Source organism: Eriocheir sinensis, unplaced genomic scaffold (genome assembly GCF_024679095.1).
Source record: "Eriocheir sinensis breed Jianghai 21 unplaced genomic scaffold, ASM2467909v1 Scaffold161, whole genome shotgun sequence".
Taxonomy (NCBI): domain Eukaryota; kingdom Metazoa; phylum Arthropoda; class Malacostraca; order Decapoda; family Varunidae; genus Eriocheir; species Eriocheir sinensis.
This window is the reverse complement of record NW_026110973.1, coordinates 613614-625844: the sequence shown is the minus strand read 5'-3', so window position 1 is coordinate 625844 and position 12231 is coordinate 613614. Positions and strand designations below refer to the sequence as shown.

The window sequence follows — 12231 nt, the reverse complement described above, 5'->3', positions numbered from 1 at the left end:
TTAACCTTAATTTCATTATCTTGAGTACATACCAATCCAACATTATATCACCATAATCTGTTTGACCAATGCTATAAATATACTATTTTAATCTTACTCTACCATTCTCACGAAACCTACTTATTCCCATATAGTCTTGACATAAAGTACTTGTAAAAGTGTCCATAGTCTGGCATGCCGAGCATCCCCCCCCCCCCCAATAAAAAAAAATAAAAAAAATAATAAAAAAAGGGCAAATATGCCTTAACTATCTATACCAACCCCCTCTTCCACCCAACAAACTTGGCATGTTAAGTTAGGATGTGTTCGGTAGGACGGGGCAGGTTTGGCATGGTTAGGTTGTAGTGACACGACTTGCCTGATGGGCGAGCCTCCCATAACCCACTTAGCCAGCGGGTTACCTCTTTGGCCGACTGGTAAAGGAGTGGCTCTCCCGTTACGCTGGTCGCGGGTTCGATTCCCGGCCCCGGCAAACCTTTCCTTGTCTGGATTATTTTCTCGTGTGTTTCGTTACACGCAGTGGCCGTGTGGGAGTGTTGTAAAGAGAAAAATCCTGGCATTTCACTGGTGGCAAAAGCGGTGGGCATCCTCTCCTGTGGTTCTGTTGTGTCACCCCGAGAGGGTAACAGGTAGAGTGATGGCCCATGCTCTCCGAAGTTCATAGAGAATGGGAACTCAACACAGAAATTAATCTAAATAGGAATGGGGAGCCGTGTAGTGACACGACGTGCCTGATGGGCGAGCCTCCCATAACCCACTTAGCCAGCGGGGTACCTCTTTGGCCCGTTACGCTGGTCGCGGGTTTGATCCCCGGCGCCGGCAAACCTTTCCTTGTCTGGATTAATTTATCGTGTGTTTCGTTACACGCGGTGGTCTTGTGGGAGTGGAGTAAAGAGGAAAATTCTGGCATTTCAAGGTTTAGTTATGTTAGGTTGTTGAGGGAGAGGGGGTTGTGGCAGAAATGGTCATAATGAAACTATTCAGATACAGAATAAAGAGGTATGTTCTGTTTGGAAGGTCAGTGGTTGTGTTATTATGCAAAAAATACCCACTTGATTAGGTTAGGTTAGTTTGTAAGCTAATTGAACCATGAATATGTGATTACTAATCTTGTTACAGCTTCTGCCACTTCAGTCCACGCTTTCTTCTTATTCTCTTTCCATAACACCCTCTGATTATACGTCTTTTTTCATGAATTTGATGTAAGAAGACAGTTTCATCTGACGACCAATTAAACTTACTCCTTTTCTGCGCTGGTTCTCCGGCCCGTAGATGTGCTCATTGGGGCAGATGACGTGGTTATGGTGCGGTAATTTCAGCAGAGCAAGTCGTGACGCAGGAGGGGAGATACGGGTATTGACGAGTGACGGAGTAAAAGCAGCCTTTCAGGCTGCTTCCATCTGCCACAAAACTCAATAATTTCTTGTGTTAGGCATTTATTATGTTTTTGTTGTACATTTATAAATGTTTTCTTTATTTTTCTTTTGAAATATTTACTTAATTCATGTCGGATGTTTACGTTTTGCACGGAGGCGTCCTTAGCAACGAGCCCGCCATACAGAAGAAGAAGAAGAAGAAGATAATAGTAGCCAGGATTTGCTAATACTTACACTCAAAGTTGACGAGGATAGCTATTACTCTTAATAATTTGAAACTATTAGATTTGATAGTAACTTTTACTCTTAAAGTTAATAGCTCTCGAGGATACGGGCCCAGGTGCTGGCCCGTTACCCACGCCGTTTACCCGCCACACGATTCATGACTGAGGGCCTCGTCCAGCGCTCAAGACGCAAAGTTTACCCGCCACACACCAAATTATATGTCGTATGAAGGGCCAGTGTCTCCTTGACTTGTCCGTTACTTCAGCCCTTTACCCGTCATTCGAGCAGTCGGTGACTGCCCCGGCCAGCGCTCAAGAGGCAAAGCGAACCATTAAGGGCGAACGACCTACTCCCGCCGATTACCCGCTGGCCTCGGCCAGCGCTCGCGAGGCCTGAGTCCGTTACTCCCGCCGTTTACCCGTCAGTGACTGCCTCGGCCAGCGCTCAAGAGGCAAAGCGAACCATTATTAAGGGAGAGCGACATACCTCCGCCGATTACCCGCTGGCCTCGGCCAGCGCTCGCGAGGCCTGAGTCCGTTACTCCGGCCGTTTACCCGTCAGTGACTGCCTCGGCCAGCGCTCAAGAGGCAAAGGGAACCATTATTAAGGGAGAGCGACCTACCTCCGCCGATTACCCGCTTGCCTCGTCCAGCACTCACAAGGCAAAACGAGCCACCAGGTGCTGGCGTGTTACCCACGCCGTTTACCTGCCACACGATTCATGACTGAGGGCCTCGTCCAGCGCTCAAGACGCAAAGTTTACCCGCTACACACCAAATTCTATGTCGTATGAAGGGCCAGTGTCTCCTTGACTTGTCCGTTACTTCAGCCGTTTACCCGTCAGTCGAGCAGTCGGTGACTGCCTCGGCAAGCGCTCCAGAGGCAAAGCGAACCATTAAGGGCGAACGACCTACCCCCGCCGATTACCCGCTGGCCTCGGCCAGCGCTCGCGAGGCCTGAGTCCGTTACTCCCGCCGTTTACCCGTCAGTGACTGCCTCGGCCAGCGCTCAAGAGGCAAAGCGAACCATTATTAAGGGAGAGCGACCTACCTCCGCCGATTACCCGCTTGCCTCGTCCAGCACTCACGAGGCAAAACGAACCATTATTAAGTGCGAGCGAGCTACCCCCGCTCATTATCCGCTTGCCTCGGCCAGCGCTCGCGAGGCCCGAGTCCGTTACTCCCGCCGTTTACCCGTCACTCGATCAGTCAGTGACTGCCTCGGCCAGCGCTCACGAGGCAAAACGAACCATTAAGGGCGAGCAGGGATGGGGTATTCGTATTCGAATACACTATTTGGGTGTATTCGAATACTTGTCATCTGACATCAAGTATTCGCATTCGTATTCGTATATTTGGGAAAAGTATTCGTATTCTTCGAATAATATGCCGAATAATCTTAAATCCATCATCAGAAATAAGTTATTGTTCCTTCCAAGTTACAAATCTTCGTTCCTGTTTGTCCGACGTGTATGATACAGGTCAGGTTAATTGCATTTCTACCAACTTGTGAGGCCTCTCTCGATCACTATATCCTCCCCCTACCGTTCACTCTTCCTTCCCTCATCCTCTAACGGTGTCATGACTTGTACGAGACCCGTATACCATCCCTCCCCTTTCCTCCCTCGTCCCTGCCAGCTAGCTGAATCTACAAGACCGAGATGCGTATTTACCCTGGCCGCTTCTTACCAGTACCAGTATTCTCCCTCAGTCTGTCTCACACTCACTCAGTTAAGTTCTCGTTTTTGTTACTAATACACAGTAGTCATGTCTAGTCCTCCAGCCAAGCGGAAACGACAGCCGTATACGCAGAAATACACAGAAAAATGGGGAAGCGACCCGTTGTTTAAAAGTTGGCTGACAAGAAGCGGCAAGGGGCCTATGTATTTCCACTGTAAATTGTGTAATTCTGACGGAAAGGCGGGTAAATCAGAAATAGAAAAGCATGCTGCTGGGGCAGAACATAAGAAGATAGTTGAAAATGCAAAACATATAGTTAGTGTACTTGGTATGCCTAGTGTTTGTAAAGAAAAGCATGCATGCATTGCTGGAACTTGTGACAGCGGACATCTACAAAACTTCAGTCCTACAGGAATAGCACTCATTCTAGGTAGGCAAATCAGGGAAGTCTGCAAGTCTGCCATGAATGTGCTTTCGGTGCTAATTAAAATACGCCACCGCAGCCATGCGATATTCCTACGAATAACTTCGGGAGAAAAGGAGCATTTTGGGTGCTCAGCTCAGTCCGTGTTCCCTATCTCGCTCATTCAAGTCCCACCCACCCCCCAAAAAATCGGACTTTCTGGGACTGGAATGAGCGAGATAGGGAGCACGGCCTGAGTTGAGCACCCCAAAATGCTCCTTTTCTCCCGGACTGAAAGTGAGCAACATACCTACACTACGCAAGTGTATAGTTAATGTGGCTCAACTGTAATGTGTACGGTGCTGATTGATTGAAAATACGAGCACTCAGTCGTGAGATGTACCTAGGAATTCCTTCAATTTTAGACAAACCTACGCTACGCAACTCTGCCATGAATGTGCTTTCGGTGCTAATTAAAATACGCTACCGCAGCCATGAGATATTCCTACGAATAACTTCGGGAGAAAAGGAGCAATTTTGGGTGCTCAGCTCAGTCCCTGCTCCCTATCTCGCTCATTAAAGTCCCAGAAAGTCCGATTTTTTTTTGGTGGGACTTGAATGAGTGAGATAGGGAGCACGGACTGAGTTGAGCACCCCAAAATGCTCCTTTTCTCCCGGACTGAAAGTGAGGAACATTCCTACACTACGCAAGTGTATAGTTAATGTGGTTCGACTGTAATGTGTACGGTGCTGATTGATTGAAAGTACGAGCACTCAGTCACGAGATGTCCCTAGGAATTCCTTCAATTTTAGACTTATCTACGCTACGCAAGTCTGCCATGAATGTGCTTTCGGTGCTAATTAAAATACGCTACCGCAGCCATGAGATATTCCTACGAATAACATCGGGAGAAAAGGAACATTTTGGGTGCTCAGCTCAGTCCGTGCTCCCTATCTCGCTCATTCAAGTCCCACCAAAAAAAAATCGGACTTTCTGGGACTGGAATGAGCGAGATAGGGAGCACGCACTTAGTTGAGCACCCAAAAATGCTCCTTTTCTCCCGGACTGAAAGTGAGATATTCTTACCCGCTAGCCTCGTCCAGCGCCCGCGAGGCAAAGCGAGCCATCAGGTGCTGGTGCGTCACCCCTGCCGTTTACCCGCCACACGATTCATGACTGAGGGCCTCGTCCAGCGCTCGAGACGCAAATTTTACCCGCCACACACTAAATTCTATGTCGTATGAAGGGCCAGTGTCTCCTTGACTTGTCCGTTACTCCAGCCGTTTACCCTTCACTCGAGCAGTCGGTGACTGCCTCGGCCAGCTCTCAAGAGGCAAAGCGAACCATTAAGGGTGAGCTACCTACCCCCGCCGATTACTCGCTGGCCTCGGCCAGCGCTCGCGAGGCCTGAGTCCGTTAGTCCCGCCGTTTACCCGTCAGCGCTCAAGAGGCAAAGCGATCCATTATTAAGGGAGAGCGAGCTACCCCCGCCGATTACCCGCTTGCCTCGTCCAGCGCTCACGAGGCAAAACGAGCCATCAGGTGCTGACGCGTTACACCCCACACGATTCATGACCGAGGGCCCCGTCCAGCGCTCAAGAGCAAACAAAGTTTACCCGCCCCACAGCAAATTTTATGTCGTACGAAGGGCCAGCGTCTCGACTTGTGCTACAATTCCCAAAGTCTTGGGAAAATTCTTCCACCACTTGTAGGGAACATATCCAGCTTGTCGTAGTAGCCAGCACACGACTTAATAAATGGCGCTGGATCACCCAGCACCACCATACGAGGCTGAGGCAGGCGCCTCCTCGTTGGTATGTGGATCGATCTCCGCGGAGAAACTAGCAAATTCAAGGCTAGTGTCCGGAGGATTTCGCCTTGACGAAACCTCCAGCCTTGTTAGGGAGAAGTCTTAACGGATCGCAGTGAGGGTGCTGCTCTGCCGCCAACAACACCCTGACCGGTACGTAAGTCGTCTGCGAACGATTCGGTACGGCACATCAGCATCTGGGTGTTCTCTACTAGAGAGGGGAGAGCCTGAACCTGTTTGTCGAGGCACTCCCGAGTTCCCTCTGCACGGCTCCATCTTCTAGCCCCGCCCGCGAACGAGCGGGGAGCGAATCTCTCAAAAATTCAATGGTGACCATCCCGATGCAGGTCGTACGCGGTATCGTTGGTCATCCAGCCGGGATTTTGCCTTAGAGGATTTCAGGCATAAACCCGTCGATCGGCCAGTGGAGCTTCGCTCCACTGGCCGATCGACCAAGAGCGGAACCATATGTCCGGACCTGCCGTTCCTCTCGTACTGAGCAGGACTGCTGTATCAACGACACAACTGCCAACAGTCGGGTAAAACTAACCTGTGTCGCGACGGTCTAAACCCAGCTCACGTTCCCTTTTTATGGGTGAACAATCCAACGCTTGGTGAATTCTGCTTCACAATGATAGGAAGAGCCGACATCGAAGGATCAAAAAGCGACGTCGCTATGAACGCTTGGCCGCCACAAGCCATTTATCCCTGTGGTAACTTTTCTGACACCTCTTGCTTAAAACTCATAAAGTCAAAAGGATCGATAGGCCCTGCTTTCGCAGTCCGTATTCGTACTGAAAATCAGGATCAAGCCAGCATTTGCCCTTTTGCTCTACGCGAGGTTTCTGTCCACGCTGAGCTGGCCTTAGGACACCTGCGTTATCGTTTGACAGATGTACCGCCCCAGTCAAACTCCCCACCTGATAATGTCCTCGGAGCGGATCGCGGCGGGCGCGAACGCCCGGTCAGGCTAACGCAAGGCCGAAACCAAGCGCGCCCTCCCTTCCGCCGCTTTAGGCTAGAAACAGGAGGCAATCCCACGTGGGGAAGCTCCGATTCCGTCTCACCGAGTAAGTAAAGAAACGATCAGAGTAGTGGTATTTCATTGTCGGCCGCACGGAGCAAGCCCCTGATGTGACGACCTCCCACTTATGCTACACCTCTGATGTCTCTCTACAAAATCAGACTAGAGTCAAGCTCAACAGGGTCTTCTTTCCCCGCTGTTAGGCGCAGGCCCGTTCCCCTGCCTGTGGGTTCGCTAGATAGTAGATAGGGACAGTGGGAATCTCGTTAATCCATTCATGCGCGTCACTAATTAGATGACGAGGCATTTGGCTACCATCAGGTCTCCCTACTCCCCTCTTAACCCGGCCGCTTACCACCTACCCACCATCCCCGATCTTAGCGACCGTGAATGGCAGGGGTTGTGGGCAAGGTCACGCGCCTTAACAACGGGGATTGTACATCCTCGGCACAAGGGTATCCCGATGTGCTTTATTGCGGTACAGCGCACCAGGCGGGTACAGCTGGGGTACCGAAGTGCCCAGACTGTAGTCCGCCTGGCTTCGTGCGCTGAATGCCGAGCGGTTGGTCCGCGGGCGACATCCAAGACCCACCGTCTACACACAGAGTGGCAGTAGCGGGCTGGTGCCAACGCGCGGCTGCTCGGTGCCGCACACAACGGGGTCAAAACCCGAAGCGTTGAGAGCTTGATCTGCCAGTATAAGGCAACGGTATGAGTCTGATAGTGGTCACTTTACTCAGAAAGAGCTGCCCCCACTGGCTTTATTGCACGCCAGCTGCACCGTGGGGTGATAAAAGAATAGTAGGGTCATTAATCCCACCTCTACGCCGGGTTTAGTGTAACCCCGGCTACCAATCCGGCACTATTTCAGCACGGCACTATACAGGTGTCTCTCGGGGAAACGCCCGGCGTCGCCTCATGGCTTATCGCAGATCAGCTGCACCAGTGAGAACACTGAGGATTGGGTATGCATATAAAGCGGTAGCCAGGACCGCAGCCAACGACGTGGCCCCCTGTCCCACCAGGAGTACTCCAAATACTTAGATGCCTAAGCAGCGGGGTTTCGTCCGGGAAGGAGTCAGTGCTTTATCGCTACAGACGGCACCGAACACACATAAGCCCTGTATTCCTGTAGGCGAGCATTCACGCCACGAGTATGACTCCGGGTGAACGGCTTTCTAGCGAGTCTGCGCACAGAGACATCCATTTTTCCGGGCAACATTAAGTCTAAATAAGACACCCGGGCGGACTTATCGGGGTGCATAGCCCCTTCCTCAGACACCAGCTTACATTCCCATGCCTAACCACCGCTCCGGCGCGTGTGTGCAAAACCCAGATAACACATCGTGGGATGACGCCGTGGCTTCCTAGCAGATGACCGCACCGACCAGTACCCGCCAAGATGTGCGGAAGTACATCAAAGTCAGGTTAGGACGGCTTACAGCGTAGCCTCTGCACCACGACAGCTCTTTACATGCGAACATAATAAAGGGACTGGTACGGAGACCATATTAGCGGTTTATAGATGCGCGTTCACGGCTTTGACGCTCACAACTACGACTAATGCCGTAACCTCGTACGGTCGTGAGCACCGTGATCTTTACCACCCGGCACATCCGAACGACCTCCCAGAGCAATCGCCGCTTTCGGGCACGAATGCCGTACTAACGGGTACCGGAGTACTAAGGGTGGTCGCACGTAGTAGCGCACCGGACAGGCACCTATAGGTCGCGACCCTTTCTAACCAGGCATGTATGGCGCAACGGCCGCCTGGTTTCTGGTGCCGGCTCCCCCGCTCTGCATGGGAGCGGAAGAGATAAAGCCTATAGCTGTTATATGACCGACACATTCCCTCTTCCGAGGGGGAGGTGACGCTTCGCCTGACGCGGGTCGTTGCAAGCCTGGGCAACGAAGGACGTGGCGGGACCGTCCAACGCGTACAGCCCGGCGGGCCCACGGGGAGGAGGACACCTTAGTACCCTACCACTCTCACCGTACCCGAAGGCACGTGGTACCGCGCGCGTGTAGCAGTCCATGCCTTACGAGGCCCCAAAAGAGGGACCCTGCATGAGTCGGTACACGACGACTTACCGCAGTCTACCCAAAGAGAGTCATAGTTACTCCCGCCGTTTACCCGCGCTTGGTTGAATCTCTTCACTTTGACATTCAGAGCACTGGGCAGAAATCACATTGCGTCAACATCTATCTCTGACCATCGCAATGCTTTGTTTTAATTAGACAGTCGGATTCCCCTGGTCCGTGCCAGTTCTGAGTTGATCGCTGGGCGCCAGCCGAAGTGGGTTTGGAGCGAGGGACGACTGCTGCTACCTAACCGGCCGAAAGCCGGCGATAGAGAGAGCCGGAGCCCCCGCGCCCACGCAGCCTAGCGCGTTCCACGGAAGGGCCGGAGACACGCCGGTCCGAGCTCTCGGCACGAGTGGCGAGAGGGCTAGAGCCGCCACCGCGAAATGCGAGCCGCCGCACACCGGGCCGTTGGCCCCACCTCGCATGAGCGTGTCCCGCCTGCGAGACCGGCGCTGCGCGAACCCTGCGGTGATTCCCCAACGCGCGCTGCCCCGCCGCGCCGGCTTTAGCGCGCACGGCGGAGTGGGACCGGGAGCGACCGGAGGACGCCGCGCCGGGCCTTTTGAGGGCCCAAACGACGCGGTGATCGTCCGCCGGCCGCCTTTGCGAACCCGGACCACAAGCACCGCCGCACCGGCGAGCTGATATAACAAGGACAGCGCGACGCGAGGCCGCATTTGGAATGGGTCGCCGCCACCGGGGAAGGCGACCCAACCGACAACAGCAGACGAGGCGGCGGAGTAAGAGGCAGCCCCGAGAGACCATCTCCTTCTCTTCCTCCTCCCCGCTGTGTCCATAAGCTCCGTGTCACCGACGTACGCGCCCGTCAGAGACGTGACGCGGCCGGTAACCATTCATGGCCTTAAGGGAACGCCCGCTAGTAGCAACAGGCGAAACTCCCCAATGCGGTCGATGTCATTGCTGACAAAGCCGATGCATGGAATGTATATCCGACCCTCGTGTAGGAGTGACGGCAGCACATGAGAGTGCCGCCGCCGCAATGTGCGTTCGACTTGTCGATGTATCTGGTATTCTTGCGATTCACATACCGACACGCAGCTTGCTGCGGTCTTCATCGACCCACGAGCCGAGTGATCCACCGTTAAGAGTTGTATTTTTGTTTTACGTCGGACGCTGCCGACTCTCATCAGACTTCCGCCGTCTCTGCCTCGGGAGACGATGTGGGAAGACGTAGTGTCTAGGGTTTGACTGTGTGCTTATTCCACCCGGGGAAGGGTTGGTTTAAGAAGAGTAGTCGCCGGCTGGCGCGTCGGAAGCTCTGCCTGCCTCACGCCAGCGACGCGTGGTTGGTCCTCGCCTTCGCCTCGCACGAGGCGAAGGAAGGAGAATGATGGTGGGCTTCCAGACCGGGACAGTCTGAGTCCCGGCCACCCAGCGAGTTTGGTTTTGGTCTTTGCCAGCGTTGGGCAAACACGTTAATGATCCTTCCGCAGGTTCACCTACGGAAACCTTGTTACGACTTTTACTTCCTCTAAATGATCAAGTTTGGACATCTTTCCGTCAGCTCGAGGCGCCGAAAGCCCAGCGGCGGAACCGCGTGGGCCCGGCATCCAAGAGCGCCAGTCCGAAGGCCTCACTAAATCATTCAATCGGTAGTAGCGACGGGCGGTGTGTACAAAGGGCAGGGACGTAATCAACGCAAGCTCATGACTTGCGCTTACTGGGAATTCCTCGTTCATGGGAGAGAATTGCAAACCCCAATCCCTATCATGAAAGGATTTCAACGGGTTACCCGCTCCTCTCGGAGGGGGAGGACACGTTGATCCCTTCAGTGTAGCGCGCGTGCGGCCCAGAACATCTAAGGGCATCACATACCTGTTATTGCTCAATCTCGTGCGGCTAAAGTTGCCGCTTATCCCTCTAAGAAGAAGCTGCGAACTGGACACCAATTGCTGGAGATCCGTCGACTAGTTAGTAGGCCAGAGTCTCGTTCGTTATCGGAATTAACCAGACAAATCGCTCCACCAACTAAGAACGGCCATGCACCACCACCCACCGAATCGAGAAAGAGCTCTCAATCTGTCAATCCTTCCGGTGTCTGGGCCTGGTGAGGTTCCCCGTGTTGAGTCAAATTAAGCCGCAGGCTCCACTCCTGGTGGTGCCCTTCCGTCAATTCCTTTAAGTTTCAGCTTTGCAACCATACTTCCCCCGGAAGCATTTTCCTGAAGTTGGGACTAGTATATACAGGCTCCGCCCCCTTGGCCGTCATCCTTGGCGAGGCTCCACCCCCTAGCGTATTACCAACAATGATTGCATAAATAACCTTTAAAAACGCACTTATAGTTGTTTAAACGAAGGGTACTTCATAGACTTCACAATCTCTTGACGGGAAACGGGGCGCGGGGCCGATTCGCAGGGGGCCGATTTTCAAAAATTTAAAATTTAAATATTTTCAAAACCAAAGCAGCTAGCGACCTGAAACTAAAACAGGCACCTCCCTTAGGCATATATGAGTCTCCATGAGCAGCGGTATCAAAAAATTCAAAGTCGTTCCCTAATAAAATCCCGATTAATTGTTTTTTATATAAGTATAACAAAACTTAAAAAGGCTATAAAATCCTCAGATTTTACGCTAGATGCACAAACATCACCAAATGCAGAGATAATCACTTATATTTTCAGAATCAATAGCAATATTTAGCATATTTTATAAGTTTTTGCCCGAAATAGCTACTTATTTTTATTTTTATTTAGTGCAATTTTTTACGTAAGTTTTTAACATCTAATAAATCACTTAATTTTCACATTAGAAACTTAATACTTGAGGAAAGCATGCAGAAACATCTTAATTTTACTCAACAAAAGCAAAATATTCATTTTTCTATATACAATCACAACTTATTTTGGTTGAATTCCGATGTCACTATTGCCGCAGCATGTCTTGCCGGCTATCTGGCCCTCGTCCCTGAACAATCACTTTAGCCTTTTGGCCTATGACTTGTGGGCCCCGGTCAGTTTCCTGGACTTGTACACGTCCCTGTTCCTCGCCGTCTCCTTCCTGCCCTCCTCGATACTGCTCCTCTTCCTGCCGGTCGGCTGCTTCAAGGCCTTGTTCTTCCTCGCTTCTGAGGTCACGTCCTTGGAGAAATTAGCACCGAAACAGTTGAAGAGGGACCTGCTGATGTGCGGCAAGATGGTGTTGGCCAGGTTGTGCCCCTCCTGGCACCTGTACCCCTGCAAGGTCGGGTCTGAGGCCGCCAGGAACTCCAGGAGGTGCCTGAACCCGTCCCTGTGGCGCATGGCAAGGGAGAGGAACCTCAACCTGCGCTCCTTCTTGTCCTCCCTGCACATCAGGGAGTCCCACAGCGACATCCCGAAGGACGCCATGTGGGCCATTGGGAGAGATGGCCGCTTCAGGACCGCCCGGCCCGTCTCCAGCTCTCCCCTGTCGACCAGCTCGACCAGGGCGTCGAACATCACAGAGGGCGGGTCGCCCCTCTCGAGCTCCACGGTAATCTTCATCTCCTCCTGCTGGGCAAGCTCCTGCTTGCAGCACTCGGCCACAGAGGAGTTGGCCTGGACCTTCCTGGCCAGGTAGCCGGCGTAGTTGCCGACCGCGGCGAGGAGCAACTCGTCCGTCGGCGGGTCCGGCTGGTCGTCGGCCAGC

At 52.5% G+C, this 12231-nt stretch overlaps 1 non-coding gene across 1 annotated transcript; it reads right to left on the bottom strand.

The window, feature by feature from the left end:
* Positions 1–9554: 9554 nt before the first annotated feature.
* Positions 9555–9714, bottom strand: LOC126990396 (5.8S ribosomal RNA). Its single transcript, XR_007744314.1, has one exon. It is a non-coding gene; the product is annotated as a 5.8S ribosomal RNA (ribosomal RNA).
* Positions 9715–12231: the final 2517 nt, after the last annotated feature.